Source organism: Anopheles merus, chromosome 2L (genome assembly GCF_017562075.2).
Source record: "Anopheles merus strain MAF chromosome 2L, AmerM5.1, whole genome shotgun sequence".
Lineage (NCBI taxonomy): Eukaryota > Metazoa > Arthropoda > Insecta > Diptera > Culicidae > Anopheles > Anopheles merus.
Window position 1 is genome coordinate 51,223,541 of NC_054083.1, and position 11,666 is coordinate 51,235,206.

The 11,666-nt window shown below is 46.7% G+C and overlaps 1 protein-coding gene across 4 annotated transcripts in view; it reads left to right on the forward strand.

Moving 5' to 3' along the window:
- The window catches only part of LOC121593124, a 146,742-nt gene that overhangs the window by 40,822 nt on the left and 94,254 nt on the right, over nucleotides 1-11,666 (forward strand). The window contains exon 1 of one of the 4 annotated variants that reach the window (XM_041915222.1): nucleotides 4,371-5,189. The exons of the other annotated variants lie outside the window; for them this stretch is intronic. The gene's annotated coding sequence lies outside the window, so the exon portion shown is untranslated. Of the gene's footprint in view, nucleotides 1-4,370; nucleotides 5,190-11,666 lie in introns of those variants that run through there. 4 annotated transcript variants of the gene reach the window in all.

Genomic DNA, 11,666 nt, shown 5'->3' on the forward strand with positions numbered 1-11,666 from the left:
AACAAACATCACACACAGACACACACACACACACAGTCAGACATTCATTCCGCTACCTCACGGTGTGCAGCAAACTGTCCAAACTGCTTAGAGCAGCAGCAGCGTGCATGCTGCTTGCCAAAGGTTGCATACCATTTTCATCGTTCCAAATGCTCTCCCCCCCTCCCCCCCCCCTGCCACCGGTTGTTTGTTGGGTGGAATTAGCCATGTTGTTAATTTTGGGTGGGGTGCTAATTGATCTACTGCCACCAACACCAACACAACCCACTCCGCACCGAATCCTGCGCAGCCACTCTTTGCCAACGCAAAACACGTAACGGTTGTTAAGCAAACCAAGCAACGACCAAGTACCCCAAGTTTTGCGCATTTGGGCGTGCGAGCGTGTGCCTTATGTTGTGCAGCGGCCAGGGAGGTATGGGTGTGTGTGTGTGTGTGTGTGTATGTTGCACATATTCGGCTGTTCCGAGCAGCATTACAGTAAAAATCGAGGGTAAGGCACCACAGCATCGCAAGCCTGTTGGGTGTGAGCCAATCTAAATCCGCTCTTTTTTCGGCGTTTGGTTTATTGATCTTGAGACGCTCCCAAGCGCTCGATTTTTAATCGAAAGCTCTCTACTGGCGTGTGCGTGTGTGTGTTCCACAATTTCCTGCAGCAGTCGAGAGGGTTTTTGGGCGGTCGCTGCAGCAGCACGTGCCATTTATGTATATACTCAAGAAGGGGCAGGCTGGCTGGTTGGTTGCGTGATGGATTGGCGCGTTTTGCTGTGAAGGGAGTGGATCCGTAAGAAAAGAAAACGCGGGTGCGTGAAGGTCTCAAAATCAGGGCACAGGTCTGGGGACACAGGGGAGCTTAGGAGTCGAAGCTCGCGCCGGCCAGCTTCGGACGGTTTGAAAGTGGCCAAGGTTAGAGGTTTTGGTTCGATAATCGCGCTAGTGGGTTGATGTCATACACTTCTCTGGTGGTGCGGTACGGTTGCTTTGAATGGAGTATCGAGGGCGAGCAGGACAGAGAGGTTTGAATCGTCTGGAACGGTAACTTCCCATGGGGCGGGAATGTTCAGTGGTGAGCGTTGTAATTATTGGCTCGCTATTGTGTGGGTAAGTGTACGATGGAATTTAAAATATTTGGAAAGGATTTCCGGGACCGTAAGCTTTTCTGTAAGATAGGTAAGACATTAAGATAAAGAAAAATGCTATTCCAAAGAAGTTTGAAGGCACAAACGAGTAGCTGTTGGACATTCTTCTGCTGTATAAGTATTACAACTAAAATACTTACAATGTTGATGGCCAATAATGCTGGTGCGAAAACAAAAGGGCTTTATCCTTTGATGACATTAATGCAAAATAATTCCGCACAACGATAAATCACTTGCAAGCTCTATGCCGCAGAGAATCTTAAGTATCGCCGCATAGAGAATATGATCCAGGATCTCGCCGACGGTTCGAAGCGCTCATAAAATATTTTATTGTGGAATGTCCTTTACGAAATTAACAACACTTAATCGAACCGTTTCGATCACCGATCAAGCATTCCAACTGCCACCATTCGGATGATCGACCATTCGGGCGCGTTGGAAGCGTTTTGCACCTGAAACCTCTTTATTGGCCCCTTTATCCACCTCCGGCTTCCTCGGTCGCAAAACTTCCTAGTTTCCTTCCTTCCTTCCTTTTGCGCTGCATCGAAAAGTAACGTCAATCGACTGTTTGTGGCCGTGTGCACAGGTTTAAAGCGGATTATTAAAAGGCATCCCCAGTGAACCTCGAAAACTGCGCCGGTATGACAGTAATTTATACGTCCCCAGTCGTAAAACTTCGCGCCACTTCGCCCGCTGCTGCTGCTGCGGTGGCTTTCAATTTCCACCCGCAGTTCCTGTGGTATGTTTTCCGACTGTTTTTGGAGTGGCTGCTTTGGCAGCGCCGGCTAGAGCACCGACTGCTGAATCTCCGGCCCGAGAGCGGGGGGTTTTTTCCCGTCTTCGTTGAAATACCACTTCGATGACCCTCAAGACTATGACTATGTTTGGCACGTTCAACAGTTCGGGCTGCGTAGGGCTCCCAGGCTGTGCGGGTGGTTGTGGAGTTTGCGTTTTGTTGCGTTGAATGCTCCAATCACGAGCGCGCAAGGTGCAGCATTCTCGATGTCACCGGCTGAGCGTCATCCGTGCCATTGAAATGAAGCGTCGATTTACATTCCATCGTGCGCAAAGGGGGAACAACGCAAGGGACTGCAAGCTGGCAGGAGATTTCGTAACGCGAAAAGAGTTACTATCAATTTATTTGTTCGAACCTTGCGCCGCGTTTTGCTCGCTCGCGGTACTCAGGCCGCGTGGTGCGTGCACTAGTTGCAACCTGAAGGACGGCACGTCGGCACGGGTCGCCGCAAAGCACGGGCCCGCGTCCTTGGCACGGGTGGGTGACGCACCACGCATCCTCATTTCGTAGTGAAATTGGTAGCACAAAATTGTTTCATCATCTATTAAGCGACGCCAAAGCGGTCACTAATAGCGGACACTGAGGCCGGTGTGTGGAATGGTTATTTTTGGAGCTCGCGCTGACCGATCCGACCGATCTAATGATGAGTTTGCAATGTAAAATCTAACATTTTCCCTCTTTTGTTTTTCTCTTTCTATACCCTTTTCAGGTATGATTTTGGAGCGATTTTGATGCTTGCGTCTGTCATTTTGGAGCGGAGGAACGTGGGAGCAAGCGGACACAGCACCACCTTGCGCCCTTGAAATCGGTCCATGCTATTAATACTAACTCCCTTGTGCTGAGGATGAATCAGATCGTGAGTAGTGGATGATAATTCGAGAGCTCTCGCGGAGATCCTCACTGTGCTCCCCACCGCGGTGGGGAATTTAATCGAGCCTACATAGTTTGGGAAATCCCTCCACCTCGACGGTGTCAATGTCAGCGCTGTCACTAGTCGAACCGGGGGTCAATGCATCTTGACTGTGGCCTACTTAGCAGTCCGCTATGACGCTTTTTGGCATCGGACGGACAAGTTTCGATTACGATGAGTAAGTTTGCCTGGTGACGTTCTGGGGGTGGTTAGGAAGGCGATGCGGTAACTACCAGTCAGCGTGATAGTGGGATGAATCGGTCGGCAAATATTTGCATCGGTTCGTTCCGTTTGAAGGACACCATGGCCACGGTCAATCGAGCTTTCGAGCAATTAAAGGTGTCCTTCGCGGCGCGGTCGTGACGGTTATTTCACTGATGTTTCTGGGTGTCGTGGTCCCAGATCCAGGATGTAAGTTTTTGAGGGGAAAACATTCTCAAGCGAGACAGCTACGAGAAGGATGAGAAAATGACGGTGTGAAATGATTCTGAAATTGAATGAATGGAGACAATCGGAAAAGCGCCGGGGCAAGGTTGAAGCGTTTTGTCAGCCAAACTGCACCAGGATGTCGAGAACATTAGTTATCGCGGTAATTATTAGCGCGATTACAATAGGAATTTGCATTAAATGGAGCAGTGCTGTTGATAATTGTTGAGCTGGCCTACACGGGTCGAGCAAGGCTAAAATGTAAGAGATTTATTTAATTAAAATATCTTCAAAAAACAATTAAATTTAAACCTTCGAAACGTCTGCATGAGATAGTTTGCAGAAATGAGGCACTGAGATACAAGATGAGAAGAATTTCTTCACCAAGTGAGACACGTGGTGAGCAATTCTCAACATCTCAGCTTTCGACTTCTCACCATCTCGAACGGGCTCCTCAGAGAGCTTTTTGTTTGCCTTCTTTCGTGCTCTCTTTCTTGCACATATTTGCAGGGGTGCTCGTCATAGAAGTAATCTTGTAATCTTGTTTGAGATAGTTGCATTCCAAAGAATTGGAATAGTCATAGGTCCAAGTTTTTCGATTTTATTGCTACCATTCCAGGTGAATATGTTTACATCTAATTTCAATTCAAGTGATCAATCAATGGTTTGTCGAAGAGGTTTTCTTTTGTTCCTGTCTATTATTGATTACTCTAAACATTTAGTGTATGATTTGGAACTATGTTCCTAGGCAAACGAAAGAATTTTATCGAGAGTATCGTTATAACAAGAACATATCATGCCTTGATGCTACCTACTCTCAGAAAAATGATTTCCTTCGATCATTTAACTACTCACCGGAACAACCCTGCAATCAACAATCCGCAAAGCTCGCCTGTTGTTGTCTCGCTTTGACACACCGCGCCAGAGCGCAAAGCTCACTTTCTTAACATCTCCACCCGGTGAGACGGTGATCTCTCGCGCCCTCGCTCGGCACCGATGCGGCGGCGGACGGCGGTGGCAGAGCGGACGGCGGGCCTTCTGCTGGGAGGGAAACATAACTGCTTAAGGTTGCGCAGCACGGGCCGACCGATTGCGCGACTAGTTCACTCGCGAAAGCTATCGAAGGCGCACGCTCAGCCGGTGCACACGGTGTTTCGAACGCACAGTTTCACCACCACCACTGTTTTGGGTTGTGTTTGAGGTTGGCCTATTCGCTTGGAGTTTGCTCGTGCTCGCGCTCTCTATCCTGGTCCGGGACATCCGGGTGTGCTGTGGAGTGCTGCTGCGATTTTTTCCCCGGTGCAAAGCGATTTGTTGCTTGCTTCCCCAACAGAAAGGTGTCCTGCAGGACGTATCCGTGCGTTCGTGCGCGCGTATTTTAACCAGTGCGTGTGTGTGAGAGATATATCCCTGCGTTCAACTTTGCGGAAGCGGTAGAACCGTGTGCGGTGTTCCACAGCAGCAGCAGAAAAAAAACCGAATGTGAAAGTGTGCAGTTGGTGCAGGAGTGCAGGTGCATGATTGGCTAGAGCGTTGGTGTGCGTAGTGGCACATGCATCCGTAGCGGCCGTGCGTCTAGGAAGGAAGAAAAGTTTGCTGGAAAACAAGTGTGCGAAACAAAACGGGGTGGAAGAAAGGAAGCAGAGAAGCACCGAAGCAGTGAAAAACCCGCCCAGAGCCTCACTGTTTGGAGAATTGTTGTAGTTGGAAAAGAAAATTTGATGAAGTAGCGAGACGAAATTGTCACCGTGCGTGCGTGCGCTGAACCCGTTGGTGAATTAGCATAGCTGAAGTGCAAATCCGAAAAAGCCCAACTGCTGACCGAAGGCACTTTTCGTGGGCAAAAAATCAAAGCTACGAATAGATCACTGCCACCGAGAGAGAGAGAGCAAAGCTTGATTTTTAATTCTTCATACAAAAGGTGAGAAATTGCAATGCAACTATGTAGTGGAATATTTATTGCTTAATTGTTTTATTACGCGTGCGCCTGAAAATGAAGTAATTTGGAAGTGATGTTTTGCAATGTTTTACATTTTGGCTAAGCGGTAGGGTTCAAAATCGGGCAAAAGCAAACACAACATTGTACGATCAAACACATCCACCGTTGGTTGGGGGCAAACAACAATCATGGGGCTGTGTAGCGTTGTTGTAGCCGAGCGCTAGTTAAAAAGATAAAGAGTGAAAATGTAAGTGAAGTGAAACACGTTTTCCCGGCAGGCAGACAGGCAGACAGGCCGAGTACGGTTGTAGTTTCTGAAGGTGGTGGTGAAGCAAAAAAAACCTGAAAAAGATGATGCAGACAAGTGGATGAGCACAAGCACAGCCTACCTTGCTGCAAATAGTAAACTGACCACATCGAACACTGCCATACTGAAGGGGGAGAGAAGGGAGAAAAGGTTGCTCTATGTGTGTGTGTGTTGAAAAGGAAATAATAGACCAGCCTACTGTATCGGAGTGCACGTTCGAAGCAATGCGGAATGATGACTTTGCAACCGAGAGGATCATGTAGCTAAAGAAAGCGAAAGACATGAACGAACGCACACCAACACACAGCACAACCTTCGCATGCGTCATCTAATCAGTGACCGGGTGAAAAGCAGTGAAAAAGATGGAGAAAGCACACTCTGTGACCATGTGTGTGTAAGGGAGGAAAATGGGAGAAATGGTTCGCTCGATATATGGTGCGGACGCCAAGGCACAACCACAGTGCCTACCATGCTTTTCCGCCTTATTTTTCCTGAAGATGTGCAAAGCTCAAGCAGGCGGCAAAGCTTTGGTTTCCGTTTGCCACGCGAGAAAAACTCTTTTTCGAGCGACCCCGAACGATTGCAACACAAGATCACCTTCCCGTGGTGCGTGGTTCCAATTGTGTGCAATTTTATTTGTACGAAAATCGAGGGGGAAAAGATTTCAACGCTTCGCTGGAGAGGAACCTTTCAATTATTCGTAATTCCAGGGCGTGTGTTAGTTTTTTGTTGTTGTGTGGTTTGCGTGCGTCCGTTTAGATGACATTGCATTTTCTATTTTCTAATTCACTAAGGTCCTCCTAATTGGGTTTATGCACACTTTAACATGCGGTCTTGTTTTGCCTTTGCTTTGAATTATTATTCGCATGATCGTCAAACGTACGAGAAAGCCGTTACGATCCTGTGCGTGCGGCCGAAGCGGTACCGAAGCAGTTCAATTGGAGGCAGCACTCAGTGTGTGCCTCGTGTTATCACGTTCGATTTGTGTGTTTTTTTTTTTGGGTATGAACGCGAGGGCGCTAAACTTTCTAAAAAAGCACGAAACCCCTTAGCGGAGGAAAATAAAATAATGAGACCCTCCAAAAAACCCACAACGCAACCGATCGTTTTTTTTTTGTGCTGTTTCGCGTTCGGGTCCGCTCAGAGAGAATTGATTTCCTTCATTCGCTTCACCCATCGGACCAAGGGTGTTGTCTATTAATTTGGCAAATAGCTGAGCCTTTTTATTTCGAGGAGGAGAGGTGTGTGCGTGTGTTGCCTCACTGTTGTCTTCATTTTTTGGGAGTCACTTTTCTCCCCTAAAAGCTCGCACGTAACACCACGAACCGAATTGTTTCTCACGCCTCGTCTATCGACCCAGCGGCTTCGGCTATCGATGGTGTCGAGAGAAATTAAACTTCCACCACCTCCCACAAAAAAACCGGAAGAGATGGAACGACCTTCGCTCGGTGCAGTTGAGGGGTGTGTGTGTGTGTGTGTGTGATCATTTTTGTCGGAAGCAATGTACTCAGGGTGCACCTGAAACCGTACGGTACGGTTGCGGGCTCAGTCTTCAATCTCGATCACCTTCACGTGCAATGGAAGGTGGCTTTAGAGAGTATCGCAAGCGAGTGTTCGAAAAAGAAATTCATTTTTGTGCGTAATTTAATCGGGCTTGGATTGAGTGAAAAGCGTTTTTGTGCCGTTTTTCTACTTCACATCTGACGTAAGGCAGCGATTAGCGTTACAAAATATAGCTCGCTGAAAATTCATTAGTTTAAAAAAAAGGTTGCGGGGGGAAAAATGGGATGATCTTAATATTTTAAACGCCACCGAATGCAAATTAATGAAAGGATAAAAAATCGTTCCCCCAAAAAAATGCAAAACGGGCAAAATTGACATTCAACGACAAGTGTGTGTTACAAAACTGGTTGAACGTGAGAATATGCCGCCTTTGGGTTGACACAGATTTGTGGCACGATGAATATGTGTGAGCTGTGAAAAGTGTATTTTTCGACCCTGTTTCCGAATTGGATTTTTCGTTTGTGTGTATGTCTGTTTTTGCAGCAACCTGCAACCGAATGTGCGAATTCGAGCGATTGTTGCAGCATCTCTCAACCCTGCCGCGCGCGCTCGATCACGCAACACGCCGTGAGAAGAACTGTCACAAACAGTGCAGTGTCATGGGGGGGTGGGGAAGCAAAGGGGGAGAGCAGAGCGTGATGCATTAAGCTGGGGGAGGAGGGTTCAACAGTGGAAGCGGTGTGCAGTGTTATCATTTTGAATTTTGAGCAGTGGTTTTTGGCCTTTTTCGAACAGTCTCTACACGGCGGCGTTTCTTTTGCCGCCGCGCGTGTGTCTCCGAAAGTCAGTTGTTATGTATGACAATATTTAACGGGCTCTCCCGCCCCCCATTAAAGGTCTGCTGCTGATGTCTGTTGGTGTGTTTATGCTTTTCCCTTTGGGGCTTTACCTGTGTGTTTAATTTTTCACTCTCAGTTTCACTTTTGGACGATCTTTTTTTTTCTTTTTTTCGTCATTCCGCGACGGTCGAGATGATTTAATCAAGCGTTGAAATTATGGATGGAAAAACATAAAAAAACACCTCGCTCAGTGCATAAACACAATGCGCTAAGGGTGGGAATGGGAATGCAAACAACCGGAGGAGGAAGAAAACAGCAAGATGTAATCTGAAGGTGGAGGAGGAATAGTAGCAACAACAAAAAAGACAACCTAGATTGAGCGCCACCGTACCGGTATCACACCATACTAAACCATCCAGCAGTTGCATTCAGTTGCTGCATTTGGAAAAGTGAGATTAAAAATTCCGCAAAACGCTTCGAATAAAGAATATTGCAAATGGTTTGGATATTCAAGAAGCGGTTCCCTTTTTATCGTCGTCGTCGTCGTCGTCGTCGTCACAACTGCTCGGTGTCAACGGTTAATGGTTGTATTTCGCAGTTTGTCTCATTCCGGTGGCCTCCGAACGCTCCCGAACGTGTTGAATGAAAGTGTTATGAAATAATACAAGGTCTACTGGTGAGGACAGCCTGCGAAATTGAAATCGCGAGTTTTTAGTCGCGAAGGGTGAGATGATAAATGAATGGTGCGCTTTCTTGCGGAAAAAAAGCAATGAAACAGCAGTGAAAACGTTTAGCGACAAATAGCATTTTTACAGAAGGTGCTGGTAGTATTAGCTTAAGTAATCGTATGCGAGTTTAAATATTTCCAACTCTATAAGGTATGATAAGTAATCGAATGGTGAAATGGAAGAATTTACCACTTCAGCTTCAGCTAAACCAGGATGTGAGCTGTGACTGAGATGCGAGTTTAACATTTTATGCTTCTTCTAATCGACTTACAAGCGGGTTAAGATGAGCCTTTTGCCTTGTTTCATAACCAGGCACCTTCGGTTTCGGTTCGAAATAAAAGAGAAGACTCCTTTTGCTAACCCCGTGAATATTAACGATCTGAGCTGCCTACCTTCCCAATACCGTTTTAAGACTGGTTGGAAGGTTTCTAGCGCCCCGGTCGCACCGTGGTGATATTATCATCGGCCTCCGCTGCCTCCGAGCAGGTTTGACAAGTTTCGATTTTCGTATGTAATCTGCATAATAAAAGCACCCGGCGCGCGTATCAAACACTATCCCCCACCCCGTAAGATCGTCCCGTCACTTGATCGGTCGGTTGGATCAAGACACTAAACAAAGGGCGAATCAAATCTGCATCGTCGCTGTCGTTTGTACTCATCCCTTCTAACTTCTTGATATTACCATTTTGTTTAGAACCTGATGGAATGTGGTTTAGACGAAAAGAGCAGTTACAGTTTTCGTCCCTGGCCACAAATTTTGGCTTGAGATATCGGATTAATCTCCCCTAATATCGGAGTCTTCAAGAAATGTGGGTTTGATCGGAACCGTGATACGGGGCGTGGAGAGTGTAGACGAATTTCCGTGCGATTGTCGGCTGTCTGCTTGTGGTTTTTGGTTGTGGTCAATATATATTTTTTGCACAACCTACAAGCTATGGAATGGAATGGACTTCTTCGCCCGCGGTACCAGTTTTCGGTACCGGGTCGATACAACACCGGACACCACATACACACACACTCGGCGACCTGTTTGGTTGCGTCAAGGATATCCAGATTTTGTTTTGAGGTCTCGAAGGAAATGGCGCGGTGGCATGTAAAAACTGGAAGGGGAGGCATATATTAATCGAACCCGCCTCGCACACACAGGTGACGATTAAACCGAGCTGGAATGGACCGGGGCAGAACCGATCACAGAGAGAGAGCCCCTTCGCTATCGTGTTGGGCCTCGCTGTCTGGGCAGAAAATCCTATCCTCCTTCTGGCACCGGTTGGGAGAATGTGCCCGTCCTGACAGACTCGAAAAGTCTTAAGTAACCCACCTTCCACGCACTCTTCACACGTTTGGCCTTTCCACGTCTGTGGACGGATGTGGTTGGCTGTATGTATCTTCTCTTTTTTTTATTCCTCGGAACGATTGTTTATCATCAGACACAGGCTGCGGTTCTATCGACGCTAATGTGGTGGCATTGAAGCTGCCCGATACGGGTAGGATCACGATGGTGGTGGCATTCGCACACAATACTTTTGGAGAGTGCCAAATATACCTGTTCCGCCACACAGCACACCTTTTCGCTTGTTCGGTGCTGACCAAACTTTTACTTAATGGATGTGAATCCGTTCTGCTTTTTACACGGCACGGTTTTTTTTTGTATTCTGCATTTGAAATGTCAGACGATGACGGCAGATACATCAGTGCAACTTTTCCAGTGCGTTCTTTGATCGTGTGTGTGTGTGTGTCTGTTTTTTTTCGTGGAGTGTTGTTTGTTTTCTCGGCAGCGGCATCAGTTGCCGAGTGCACTTTAGGACGGTTAGAATAAATAATGAGCCACGACCCGGGGCAGAACTTAAGCGAGATAAAGTGTGTGTGCGAGCGAAGTGTGTTGCTAGTGGCAAGAAGAAACCGCAAGAATTTGAAAATGTGTGGTGAAACGGGCAATTTTGGCAGCGGTGGAAATTAGTGGACGTGTTCTTGATAGCTTTTGGTGCATGATTAGAAATCACTGTGCAGATTGTTTGGGCTGGAACAGGTTAAACCTATTGCAGTGGTATTAAAAGGAACGAGCAAGCGACGAACCTGAGACTTACATTGTCGAAGTACAGCCGAGTGCTCAGAAGAGAAGCTCATGACAATACATTTGTCATTAAGAAGCTTTACTTTTACTGTAAAAGGGCGTTGCCGTCTGTTGGAATTGCGGTGAAAAATGCTTCCATCGATTAATCAGAAACGTTTGTTAAATGGTTGAAATTGTTTATTTTGACTTGACTGTCACTTTGGAGCACTTTTAAAAATATGTTCCAAATTAAAAGATTCCTAAATGCCCCTTACACACTTCAACCATGTGTATTTCGTGGAAATGGTACGTGGCCAAGGAACAAAAGCACACATTTAAATGGTACAAGCATTTAGAAGAGGATTTTTCATTCCTAATTGACGTTGGATGTGCTTTGGTGCCATCGTTCTAGTGCCATAGGTTCATGGCTGCGTTGCACTTTGCCCATAATCTTTGACATTCTGTTTGCTGAATGTTGAGCAAATTCTTGTCATTTTATCTAAAAAAACTGTCTTCAACGAGTTTAAATTGTTTGTGGTTGCAATTCGGTTCGTCGTTCTTCGTCAAATGCAATTATTCAAAGGATGCATTTTCTTCCCATTAACACTTGATGTACGTGACGAAAGGGAATGGATAAAATATTTGTGTCATTTTGTGGCAGGAAATGTAACAATTGATGACTCAATCATACAGCTTAACAGCTCATGCTATTTACATCCCCAACGCTTACACAGGGCTTGATGATCATCATTAGTGGAGCGCAGTAATTGCAGTGACACCCTTTGTTTGTCACTCTTTGGCGAGGCAGGCAGGCAGGCTGGCTGGCAGAAAGTGAAGCGGTGACAATTGTCATGGCAATCAAATCGTTAATCTCGCCCCTAAGCACGCAAGTACACTTTCTCGGCCAGCGCACTCAAACGCAGCCAACCCCCCCCCCCGCCACACAACGTCGCAATTCACCGTGAATGAAGAATCGAGGTCATTCCCGCCGAGACCGCAATCAGTCTCGGCGACGGATGGCGATGAATCTGT